This window comes from Ursus americanus, chromosome 19, assembly GCF_024610735.1.
Source record: "Ursus americanus isolate L20-20 chromosome 19, mUrsAme1.1.p, whole genome shotgun sequence".
Taxonomy (NCBI): Eukaryota; Metazoa; Chordata; class Mammalia; order Carnivora; family Ursidae; genus Ursus; species Ursus americanus.
The window spans coordinates 26,524,637-26,537,613 of record NC_142145.1 but is presented as its reverse complement, the minus strand read 5'-3'; positions in this window follow the sequence as shown (position 1 = coordinate 26,537,613).

The following is a 12,977-nucleotide window of genomic DNA, read 5'->3' as shown; positions in this document are numbered from 1 at the left end:
TCTACTATGTGCATCTTTAAGCTCTTGGGACCTGCAGTGCAAGTTTTGCATTGAGATTGAGCATAAGGAAGATGTTGGGAACAGAAACCAACTCAGACCACCCCCACATTTATCCCAGGGTCAGCAGCCTGACCTGTTACCGTAGAAATAAGAGGGTCTGTGTCCTCTGTAGGCTGTAAGCCACTTAAAGCTGATTATAGCCTAGTTCCCGGACAGCTGCCTCATCTGTGGTCCTAGTGCCTCTCTTGAGAAAGAAAGCCAGATCTCTGCCATTGTGTGTGTGTGTGTGTGTGTGTGTGTGTGTGTGTGTGTGTGTGTGTGTGTAGGAGGTGGGGTGCAGATCAGGAGGGAAGTCGGGACCTACCCCCAAATTGAATTGGAAGAAGAGCCCTTAAGGTGTATCTGTTTTCCATAATTACATTTGGGAAGCCAGTGGAGAGGTATTTTTCCCCCAGAGTGGAACCCAAATTCAAGCATTTGTCAATTACACCTATTCAATTTCAGCCCAGAACAAGTGCTAAATGAGGCATTTTAGACACCGAGGAAATAGGTTGATTAAAGAAATTCACAGTTCCTCCAAAGGGCCATCATTTTGGAGCTGTTCTTCCTTGGGCCGTACCTTCCCTCTCCGGGCTGTCTCCTGGGGTCCCTCTGCCCCTCTGCTGGCATTCCTTCCCCGTAGGTGCACCCTGCCTGACCACAGTGCTGCCTTGCCTTCTTTGTGGCTTGGTGGGACTCGCCTCTCCTCCCATTACTGCCCTTTCTGCTCTGGCCCTTTGTTCTTGTGCTCTCCCCAGCCTGGGTGGGAAAGCTGAGCTGATTTACTGTGACACATGGACACACATGGAAGTTCCCAGCGGAGGCTCATGCTGTAGTTGGTGCAAGAAGAGATATGCAGGCCTTCAAGGATTTTTTTCTTTTTTCTTTTTTTTGCTTCTTCTTCTCCTCCTTTTTCTTCTTTTATTTCGGTTTCCACGAAACTTTTAATTTTTTTCCTAGTTTGAGAAAGCAAAAGCAACCATTCTCCAACCCATCCTCAACAGTGGTAAAACTACCCCCCAAATCGGGTTATGACCCTTGTTTTTGTCCTAGAGAGCAGTGGCTTTTATTAGATTGATGTTAACCAGCTCTAAGATTGTATTTCTTTAGATTAGTGTTATGTATGTCAGAATTAGTTGATCGATACATTGCAAGGATGGTCTCGTAATCTAGTGATAATATAGAAAGCTAGTGGGGTTAATGGGAAGTCATGTTTCAGCAATTTATCAAATGAATATTCTATTTGCACCCAGATTGTCAGAAGAAACACTTTCAGATGAAGAAGCCCTTTCCCCCTTGACTGGATGATCCAATCATTACAAAGCCATTGTACTTTGGATCTACTCTCTCAACCATCTGACACGTATCCGTTTTAATAACTTTTGACTCCAGGATTTTGGAAAAGCCATCTGTTACTTAGATCCTAAACCACAGACTTTGTAGTGAGATGAAGCACAGCTCTTGTTTACCAGTCTTCTTTTCAAACAAAAGAACTCTTGAAACCAGCAGCAGATAAGGACCACTTAAATGATGGATTTTCTTAAATAACAGTTATCCACAAACCAGCCAATACTATGAATCCCTCAAGATTAGGGGAAAAGACCATCAAGGGTCTCGATGCTCTAAGATACAGGTGACAGAGAATGGGTCACCTCTCTTCATCCTACAGTTTGCTTACCTTCTGCCCCATCATTTCCCCCCACATCCTTCCCATGTTTAAATAAACAGCCTAAGGTGTCCCACTGGAAAACTTAACTGGTTTCCTGCATTAGGGAAGCAACAACTCCGTGCTGAATCCAAGTGCATTGTGAAGCCCCTTTCCTGGCCAGGAGACCCAGGCCCCCGACTCCAATTCAGGGTGTGACTCTGGACCTCTCAGTCCTACCTGACTACTGTCTGCACAAATGTGCAAGACGTTTGTGCCTTAGTTTTTCTGTGGATCTAAGTAGCTCTTCAAAAATTCCTGGCTTAACATAGTACGAACGTGAATCAGTATGTATTAGTTTCCAGCACGGCTTAGCCACGGAGGAGCCAATATATTTCCAGGAGAGTTGGGGGAGAAGCGTGGGGACAGTTTGCCTTAGAGAGACTCTAAGGATCTTCTGGATGACTTAGAAACTAAAAGCAAACATTCATACCCTGCCTCAGATTCCCACTTGCAATGCCTGTGACTTCGTGTGTTCAGTCATTCGTTCATCCGCTCACTCACTTGTTTATTCATGTCTAATGGGTGTTTACTGAATACCTACTTGGGGCCAAGTTAAGGGGGATATGAAAGCAATGCAGGACCTGGGTGCCTGCCCTCCCAAGGCTTATGCTGAGGCTGGAAGATGAGTGCTTAGGAAACCAGATGCTGTCTAAGATGTTCTGTGCCGAAGCACCCAAACAGATGGCAGGACATCTGGACTGGGTGAGATGGAAAGAGCGCGGGGCCGTCCAGGGGTTAAGTCCTAGCCCTGTCTTGGCCCAGAAGGGTGAACATAGACCACTGCCCTGAACATCATCTAAACAGTGACCATCCTGATACCTGATAGGGTGTGTCTAGACTGTTCAAAGGCACCTGGCACACAGCAGATACCTAGGGCCTGCTAGGTGCTGCCCCTCCATCCCCCATAACCGTAGGAATTTATTGGTGAGGGGTCAAATAAAGTCTCAGAGACAACCTTGCTGAAGAGGTGGGGTTAAGATGTGCCACAAAGGGTGGTATGCATCAGGAGGGAGGAAGAGGGAGAAGGGCTCTAGGTGAGGTAGGGAAGGAGGGAGACTGTGGCTAAGGCCGAGGCTCTGCTGATTTGGCAAGAACAGGAAGTGCATACAAAGAGGGGGGTGTGTGTGTGTATGTGTGCACGTGTGTAGGGGTATGTGTGCATGTCTGCTGCCTTACATGGCCTCAGGAGGCACCAGGACCATTGTCTGTCTTTGAATGGTTCTCCCCAGAGCACAGCTATAGGAGTTAAGCAGCACGAGGTCTGGAGAATGTGGGAGAAAGGGCCAGAAGATACTTCTGAGCCAGTTTCAGAAGGCCTTGGGAAGCTCCGGTTCAGTTTGGACTTGCTCCTTTAGCCATTGGGTGCTCTCTGGGGGGAGTGGTATTTCAACATCTCATTGTGGCAGCTGATGACAGAGGGGTGAGCCTAGAGGCTGAGGCCAGGGAGGAGGCCATGGCAGGCTTCCGGGGGTGATGGAAGCCTACACCAAAGGTCTGGGGGATGGGAAGGGCGGTTGCCATGAGGGGCTACTTACCATAAGAAGCAGCGAGCAGAACTGAGTCCGGCGGAGGGGCTGAAGGGCAGGGAAGTCTCGGGGTGTTGGGGAGCGAGTAAGACCATGAAGACAAACTGGGATGATGGGGGCAACAGTCAGTTTTAGGGAGAGATGAGTTCAGTGAGTTTGAGATGCCAAGAGTGACAGAAGGAAGGGCACCACGGCACTGTCCTGGGATTAAAGACTTCTAGTGAGTACCCAGTGGGGTTAGGAAATTCACTTCAGTAAAAATTCTTCATGTTTCCATGACAACTTCTCAAAAACCTCTCTCTCCAGTCTTGGAATCCCCTTATCTGATCGTACGCACACATCTTTAGTCGGGAGGCCATTCTCTCTGTAGCTTCTCTTGCGACATGGACCCCCTGAGTTCTGCACCCCGCTGTGCCCTGATATCTCAGTCTGAATGATTTTCATCCAATTTCACCCTTCTTGAGAAGAGAAACTCCAAGGCAGGCAAGTGCCAGGGTCACGGCCTCACGGGTTTGCAAAGAAGTTGGCCCTGCCCATGTGAGGAGGAAGAGCTTGGGGCTTCAACAACTTCCATCCAGGTTCTATCATGGAAGGACTAGAATGACATTTTGGAAGGTTTAGAAAATAGACCGAAGGGGGAAAAAAATCTCTGAGGTGTCCGCCCCTCTGAGATCATGCTAGTGAAATTCCCCCCCCATTTCTGTTCATACATATATGTATATTTTTGTCGAGCTACAAACACAATAATCCTGTATTCTCCATTTTTAAAAAATGCAACATGTCACAGCCTTTTCATGCTTTCCTATGTTGTTTTGACAAGCGTTACTTTTAATGGCTGCACGATATTCCCTGTGAACCATAGCTCTGCACTTGGGCTCGGTGGCATGGGAGGCACTCATATGGCCCCGGGTTGCAGGGCTGGGGCAGGCCCCAGGGGAGGAGAGGTCAGTGGGCAGCCGGGTGCTGACAGCTCCGAACCCTCTCTGCTCACCATCAGCCCCTCCCATCAATAGGCCCAAATAGCTGGAGGGGAGGGCAGTCCAGGGAGGACTTGCGGAAGGAGGAAGGTTTGCAGAAACTTTTGAGATCTAGGTGCTGGTCTTTGTTCTGCACAGGCTTCTGTGATCCTGGGCAGGTCAACTTCCTCCCCAGGGTCTCAGTTGGCCTGCCAGTCAAATGGGGAGGATAGACCCATCATGTCTGTCTTACAGGACTTGTCCCGTGAAGTGATGCGTAGGAAACAAAGCGAGAAGCCGGCCCAAGGCAGCGGTAGCAATCATGAACGGCATGACCCGGTGCTGGGCCTCAGGTGGGCCATGCGGTGCAGTGGGAACAGCTGGGCTCCCAGTCCTGCCCCGGCGACCTGCGGGCTGTCTGACTGCTCTGCGCACTCACTTGCTATCTGCCAAGGGGGCTAATGGCCTCGCGGCCCCTTCCTGCTTGAAAACACGGGGTTTCCCGTAGGTGAGAGGCAACTTTCCTCACCTCTTTGACTTTCCACAAGGGCAGCAGCCATGCACTTTCTAGTGCTCAGTAGCAAGACCACCTCCTCCGGGCAGCCAGGCGTTGTGGGAGGGCAGGGAGCACGCCCGCGGGCCTGAGCTCAGGGGGGACCCGCTTCCCACACTGCTGCAGTGGCTGCTGCCGTGTTCGCCCTCTGAGCACGAAGTTCCCCATGTTCCCTGATGCATCCTTTCCCTGAAACATTCCCCTGGGGCGCCCCGGCCGGCAGGCCTGTCCCATCAGGGCTCAGCCACTCCCCCAGGTAGTGGGGTGCAGCTAGGAGAGGAAGCAGTGGCCGCTGACTCAGCAGCAGCCTGCCACGTGGAGAGGGGGTGGAGGAGCTCTCCCAGGCTGGGAGGAAGTACGAATTCGGCCAACACCTGTCTCAAGGAAGGGCAGGAAGCTTTGCAACAGCTGCTGCTCCCAGTCTGGGGCTGAGAGTGGGAGGGTATGGGGGGAGGCGCTCTGGAGTGTTCCCCTCCCCCCATAGCCAGCTTCACTGGGGCTCTGCTCCCCCAGCAGCCGGGGCCTCCATGCCACCCCTCCCCTGTGCACAGGGCCTGTCTCCCAGGACCACCCCCTCCTAGAGCAATTGCTCCTGTTCCCAAACTCTGTGGGTGGTAATGGATGAATGCCTCCCCCCAGGGCTGGAGATACCAGGAGCCTTCCTTAAGCCAAAGGATGATCCTCCCTGTAGGGCCCTCAGCCTCCAGGGCATTCCTTGGAGGCAGAGCTGGAATGGACTAGCCAGGAAAGGGCCCTGCTGAGCAGCGTTGAGAAATCGAACTCTGGGTAAGGTGAGGCATGACAGGGGGAACACCGGGGTCCACAGACCCTTCTTCAAGGCTTCCTGCACGGCCAGTCACCCGTGGCTCAGTAGCTCGTGTGTCCAGCTTGGTGGTGAGGGAGACCAAAGAGGCAGCTGCACAGAGCCTCAGCCTTGATTTAGTCAGAGCTCACCATAGCTCCTCCTGAACCCCAGGTTAGGTAGACTGTGGCCCTGGCCTCCCCTTTGGTGGACCCACGTCCCTCGGGGCATAGGTGGAAGTCAGGTCTAAAGGGGGAGCTCGGTCTGCTGGTCTGGAGGGAAGCTGGGCCTGGGAGGGAGCACCTGCCGGACTTGCTTTGGCTGAGGGGATAGATGCTGAGCCTGTCCCTGACTGGGAGGCAGGGCTGGAGCCAAGCCAAGAGGGGAAGGGCGGTGAGAGGCTGCGGGAGGGAGCTTGGGCCCCCGACAGAGCCCGAGGAGCCCAGCCTTCTCCCTGCCAGGAGGAATGGGCTTATGGGAGGGGTGAGGGGAAGAGAGGTCACAGGTGGTGAAGGGAACCACAGTCAGCCAGCCCTCCCCTGGTCAGGTGAGCTGGGAGCATGACGGAGAAGGTGGGCGAGGGGCCCAGACATGAACCTGGGGTGCATTTTTCCGTTCTATCCTGACTGCATCCTGAAGGGTCCTTGACCCGTCCAAGCTAACCCCAGGAGACAGGTGGAGGAAAGAAGGGGCACAGAGGATGGGAAGGTGGGAGGAGGGAGTTAGAGACATGCCCTGTTGTCACTGTCCCCACTCCTCCTCAGCAGGGGCCGTGTGTCATCTCATGAGTACTCGCAAAGTCTCTGCCCCTACCGGTGGTGTCCTTCCTTATGCTCACCGTGGTGGGGTGGTCCTGGCCCGCCCTCTGGGAGCACCCAGACTAGAGGGGAGTTGGCAGGGGTGTGCAATACAGAGCAGAGCCCTTGACTCTGGGCAGAAAGGGATCTTGCCTGGCCTCTGCATAAACATAGCATGGTTTCCAGTTTTACTGCTAAACCTGGGGAAAAAGGGGTTTTATATTAGACTAGACAAGGAACTCTCAAGTCACCAGTTGCAAATGTTGCATGAACTTTTGAGTGAAAATATAGGACTTTGATGACATTTCATACGGGGAGGCCAGACCATAGCCCTTTGGCTGGGGGCTGGTTGTTTCATACCCCTCTGACATTCGGGTGCTCCCGGGGAAGAGTATGAGGAGTGCCAGGTGAGGCAAGGTCTCCTCCTCACAGAACTGGAAACCCAAGCCTGTCCAGTGGCTGGAGTTGCGAAGCCAGCTCATTGAGCACTCCAGTCAGGATTGGGAACGGAGTCTCTTGACTCTGACGGGCCAGTGCTCTTCTCCAGTCTTGACTTAAGGCGAGTTGGAAGTGGCCTGAGCTCCAGCAGCTCCAACAAGGGTGGTCAAGTGATGCTTTGTCAGAGGCACAACTGGGTGAGGCTGAAGACGGTGTGGGGTTTGACTGGGTAGAGAAAAGCATGGTATTTCAGTGTGGTGGCCAGTCTGCCATGTTGTTCCCCTAGTCTGGAGAGCCAGGGTCAGGACTGGGAGCGAGGGTCTGAGACAGGAGCTCGGGAGGTGACATGAATCCCATGAGGAAGCACGTGAGGGAGGCTTTCCTGTGGGGGATGCCCAGCAGAACGGTCCCCAGGACTCTAAGGACTCTCACTGTTACTGTTGTCAAGTCTTCACGGAGGCATCCCCTTCTCTGCAGTTTTGAGTTCATGGTTTCAGTTACCCACTGTCAGCTATCGTCCTCCTGACATATGGTCAGAAGGTCAGGGACAGCCTAACCCTACGTCTTAGGGCCCCGCATCATTCACCCCCTGCAGGCATGTTCTCACCTCACATCATCACAAGAAGAAGGGTGAGTACAGTACAGCGAGATATTTTGAGACGCAGACCACATTCACATAACTTTTATTAGAGCTTATTAGAGCAATTGTAATTTATTATTAGCTATTGTTAATCTCTAACTGTGCTTTATTTATAAATTAAATTTACTCCGGGCACGTGTATAGGGGAAAACATAGTGTATATAGGGTTTGGATGCTATCTGTGGTTTCGGACATCAACTGGGGGTCTTGGAAAATATTTTCTGTGGATAAGGGAGAAGGAACTAGGGTAGAGCATAAAATTTGCTATTTGAACCCTTTTAAAGTGTACAGTTCACAGGCATTGAGTATATTCACAACGTTGTGCCACTAGTACCACCTTTTACTTTTAAAACCTTTTCATTGCCCCAAACAGAAACTAAGGGCCGCCTTGACTTTGAGGCCTGCTCCTGGGCCTGGCAAGGCTCTGCTGGCTCTCCTTGGAGACGACTGGGGACAGTAAGGGGTAGCAAGAAGTGCACAGATCTTGGCCTCCAGAAATCTTGGGTTCAGTTCTGGCTTAGCCAGGTGACTCTGGACCTCTCCAAGCCTCATCTCTTCATCAGAAAAACTGGAGATGATTGTTGTGGGTGCCAGTGCCGGGGGAGGTGAGGTTGGAGGTGCGGATGAAGTACAAGGCACTCGGAACTCTGGGTGTAGCCAGGAGTGGTCATTCCCAGCTCCCACCGTCCCCTCGGAACACACATCCTGTTTGTTTGGGCCTGGAACCCTGGAACAGTCTAGGGGGTCCTAAGGGGCAGACAAGAGAGGGCCGGGCATGTTTCAGCATCACTGCATAAGCAGTTAATGAGAACCTATAATGGGCTGTGGGCGGCCAAGGCACAGACAGCTTCTGGCTCCTAGCCTCACTGGGGAGACCCCTGAGCACCCCTGAAGTGGGTGGAGAACACAGACTGGGCTCCAAAGAGGGCCAAGCTGATGGTCATGCTGGCTAGAAAGCATGGCCCAGGCTGGAGGCAACTGCTCAGGGCTGGTATACGGGATGGGGAGAGGTCACTGAGGCCTGGAGAAGTCAGGAGGGCCTCCCGGAAGAGGCAGAACTGGAGCTGCTCCCCAGGAGAGAGATCTGACCTCCGCTGTCTGGGGGAGCTATCAGGTCAGCCTGTCTCCCCCACATAGACCCTGATCTGATCCAAGAGGTGAATGTTCAGAGTCCTGTGGCTGTCATCCTCGTCTGATTTTTTTTCTTTTCTGGAGCATTGGGTCCTCTCATTTCACTGTCATGCCACCCATTTCAGTCCCTTCCTCCATGCTGTCTCCCCTGGCCCTGGCCATTTCCCCTGCAATGCTCTGTCCCCTCTCCCACCCCTGCCCAGCCGGGCTGCCTCAGGGCCCCAGTGGGTCCACATGCCATCCCTGGAGTGCGCCTGCAGAGGGGGATGCCGCCCGAGGGGAGCTGGGGGTTTCATGACCACCCTCTGAAGTGGGGCGACCCTCTCAGGGCACTGGCTCCATTCTCTGCAGAATGGGGAGCTCGTCCCGACCTGCCAGGCTGAGTGAGGGTGAAATGAGGCGGCAGATGGATGCTGCCCACCCTGACACCTGGCACAGAGCACAGGGCTACTCTTGTCCTAGGTGGCTGTCTACTAGGGAGTGGCCGCGTACAGAATCTCTGCCAGCTTCTAGAAGGCACTTTGAATTTGGTAAGGGGAACAAAGGGGAGGAGGAAAAACTTCTTTGCGCCCAAGTGTTCTCATCCGTAAAATGGGAACAATCCTAGTCAACCTACCTCCCCTCCCGCCCCCACACTGGCCCCCAACAGGGTTATAATGAGGCTGAGATTTGGTGGTGGATTTGTTCAGCTTGCCTGACAGCCATGCACGGAGCCTGTGCCCTGGCCCAGGCGTTGTGCCCGGCACTGGAGACACAAGGAGAACAGTGACAACAAGAGCACCAGCAAATGCTCCCATAGCGCTGTCTGTGCCAGCCACGTTCCTAAGCGCCTTCCTACCCTAAACAGACCCAGTGGGAGGGGAAGCAATGCTCGAACAGGCAGGAAGGAAGGTCCCAGGTAGGTAGTGTGTTCTCTCTCAGCCGGGGGAGCTGACCCCCAGCTGAGTCTTAAGGGTTGCGTGGGCTTGCCCAGGAGAAGAGGTGGGGGCAGAGGGGCCGCGGGGGCACAGGGCAGGCTGAGAAGCAGAGTGACGCCCGCGGGGTCTGGGGATGAGGCCGATGTCCTGCGGGGGAGCTGGGGCCTCGTCACTCCGGGTGTCAGCATAGCAGTGTTGCCCTTGGATCAGCACGGCGGCTAGCTGGCTGGCTTTTGTCAGGAAGGAAGTGCACACGCTGTCCCCAGAGTGTATGTCCTGAGCTTAGTGCTGAGAGTGAGACCACGGTCCTGCCCTTGAAGGCCTAGGAAACAAGGTTGACATCTCGACAGACCCTTGGAAAGCCATGAAGGGGTGGAGTAGCCTCCCCCACCTTCCAGGGGTTTTCATGACCTCCTGCTGGGAGGGTGGGGAGGGGTGCAGAGGAGGGCAAGGTGAGAGGGATGTGATGTCCAGGGGTCCTGGAGGACGTGGGGGTTGAGCTGACCCTTGCAGTAGAGCCCCCGGGGCAGCATCTTCCACACTATCCAACCAAACCCCGGGACCCCGTGAGCTATTTGAGGTTGTTTCTGCCGAAGAGTTACACACCCCCACCAGTTTGGGAAGTGAGCCCTGTGGCGGGGAGCCCCTGTGTGCCAAGCACGCTGGAGGCTCTGCCCGCTCCCACGGTAGGCCAAGCCCTTCAGCTTGGCCTCGGTAGCACTTGCCCACCTGACTGCAGACCTCTGTGTGTGCACGTGCGAGTCCTAAAACAGCCTTGAACTTGGTGCCTGGAGACTGGGAGATGCCAGCCCGGGAACTGGGTCATCTAGCTGAAGGCCAGCCCCAGGCAACTCCTTACACCGAAGAGAAGTGGCGGCTAAGAAAGGCCATGGAAGGTGGCCCATCCGTTGGTGACTGCCTGTCTCGATTCTCCCCCCCGCCCCAAGCCTTCCTCCTCGGAGGCCCCTCTTAACCCGCTGAAGAGAAGACTGAGATCGGGAGATCAGTGGTGAGCCGGTCACTCCCTCCCAGCGACACCCTTGCTGGCCAGCCCCGGGGAGCTCTGCCCGTGGCCAGGGAGCTAACGGGGCCCTGGAGGGACTGGCCTTGTACCAAAGCCCCACTGTGCTTAAGACTTCCCTCCTCTACCTTGTCATACTTAGGACCTTGTCCAGATGGCCCGGGGTGGGCTTTCTCCCTGCCCAGCTGTGAGCCCCCATGCCCCTGACCCCAGTCACCTGTGACACCCGATCCACGTAGCACTTCACGTTCACACAGTAGTGCCTCCAGGTGTGCAACAAGCTCACACGCAGCCCCGCACGGTCCCCATGTAACACCCACTCGTACACAATCCACACACAGTTGGGACAGCACACATTCTCGGTCACATTCATAAACATCGGTGCTGGATGGCAGCGTGTCACCCCACACACACTCAGAGGTGCAAATACATGCACCTCTGTACACACATGTACACGCATACACACGGGTATGCCCACGAGACCTGTGCGCATTATCTCACAAAGGCAAGCTTCAATGTCTCCAGATGGGACCTCTGTCTCTTTCTTGTCACTGACATGCCACCTGTGCTCGATGAGGCCCGCATCCCACCATCACTGAGTCCACGCAGTTAATGGTCCGACAAAGAGGCGGAGACCTTCAGCCAGGACAAAGCCGCAAGCCTGAGCGTCTCCATCTGCCCCGGTCAGGCTGGCCAAGTTAAGGAACCTGGACCTGCCTCCGAACTGGGCCCTGTGACACCTAGTTGTCCCCTTCCTCAGGGCTCTGCTTCCTCCACGGGGCCTTGCTGAGGCCCAGGAAGGGCAGCGTTTGGGTGGGCTAATGCGGGAGGCACGGCTGATTGGCCGTGGTAGCCACTATAGCCGCCTGCTGATGGATAAAACAAACCGCAGAAGCCCCTTTTGGATGTCAAGTGGCCTGGAGGGCTTCGTGGAGGAGGTGGGGCTCGAGCTAGGGTGAAGGCTGAGGACCATGCCATCAGGAAGTGAGAAAGAGGAGGACAGGGAGGTGGGGCGGCTGTATGAAGGGCATCGGGAAGAGTGAGTGTGGCTGACGCCCCCCCCCAACCCAGAGAACCCCAGTGGTGATTATGGGCACAGTTTGAGCAGAGATGGGAGAAGAGGCAGAGAGGCGGGGAGGTGGCCAGGAGCCCTACTCTGCTGGGGTTTCCTCTTGCCGTCCAGGAGACCCTCATTTAGTGCTCAGTTTCAGCACCCAGGTGGTTGGGGGAATTAAAGAGACCGTGCAGTATTAATGTTGTGGCCTTGTTTTATAAAGTGTCCTAACAAGCTCGTAAGCCAGGCACACTCGGTCTTATTTACAACTGCTATTATTTCTCTGACATGGAGATTAATTTGATGATAGCTGTTTATAAGCTCTTCTATCATCAGATGGGCCCATTACCTGGGAGGAGAGGAGGGCTGGATTTAATTTGCAAACAGTGTGCCGGGTTTCCCTGCTCCAGAGTGTGTGTGGGAGTCACAGTCATAAATCATGGAAGGCAACAGCCACGCTGCGGCCAGAGGCCTGGGAGCTCCCCGAGCCGGTGACGTGAGGGAGACGGATGGCCCGGTAGGTGGGCAGGTCTGCAGGCCCAGGGAGCTAAGTAGGGAAGCACAACCACCTTCCACAAGCAGGGAGAGAGGTACTGGGGGGGTTACCCAGCCAAGGAGCTTCTAACTCAAGAGTCCACACCAAGTGAGAATCATCTGGGCGCTTATTAAAATGCAGATTACCCTAACCTAGGGGGAGGGCTTGGGAGTGCCTGAGTCTGGAGTGCTCTCGGAGGAGGCCTGCCTGGTACGCTCTTGCCTAGATGAATCTTGGCCTATGGGCAGGTCAAGGTGGTTCCCTCCAGGTTCCCCCTGCTCCAAGCAAAGACTTCCCTTCCCTGGATTTCTGGAGAGAAAAGGACAGGAGAAGGGCCAACAAAGAATGAGGCTGGGTCTTGAGCAAAATGGTAAAGTTTGCAAAGGCGGTCCCCCTGCACCCCCACCCCCGCCCAGCATTGTTGCCCCTCCGCGGGCTATGAGACCGTCCTGCCAAGCAGGAGAGAAGCATTAGCTCCTGAATGTCGTCCCTCCCAGGACTTTAGAGGCATCACCTCGCAGGCATGGTCTGTTGATCTCTGGGTTATCTTTCATTAAAGCCAATTGAAGGATAAGAAAACTGAGTTGTTGCAAGAAGTGGTTTTAAGCTTCATGACCTGGAAACTGAGGCCTGGCTTTAAACGCAGTTTTGGACATGGCTGTCCTTTCTATGACCTGAGGCAGTATTCCCAAGCTGGAGGCAGGGCCCCCACACATGGACATTGCACCTCTCCACATCTCTGTGGGCCACTGCGTGTGTTGGGGTAGGGATCTGTAAGAACTCGAGGTGCTCAAGGAGACCTCTTGCTCCATGGAGCTAAGCAGCCTTCCTCCCAGGGCTGGCTTTATTTTCTGGGGTGG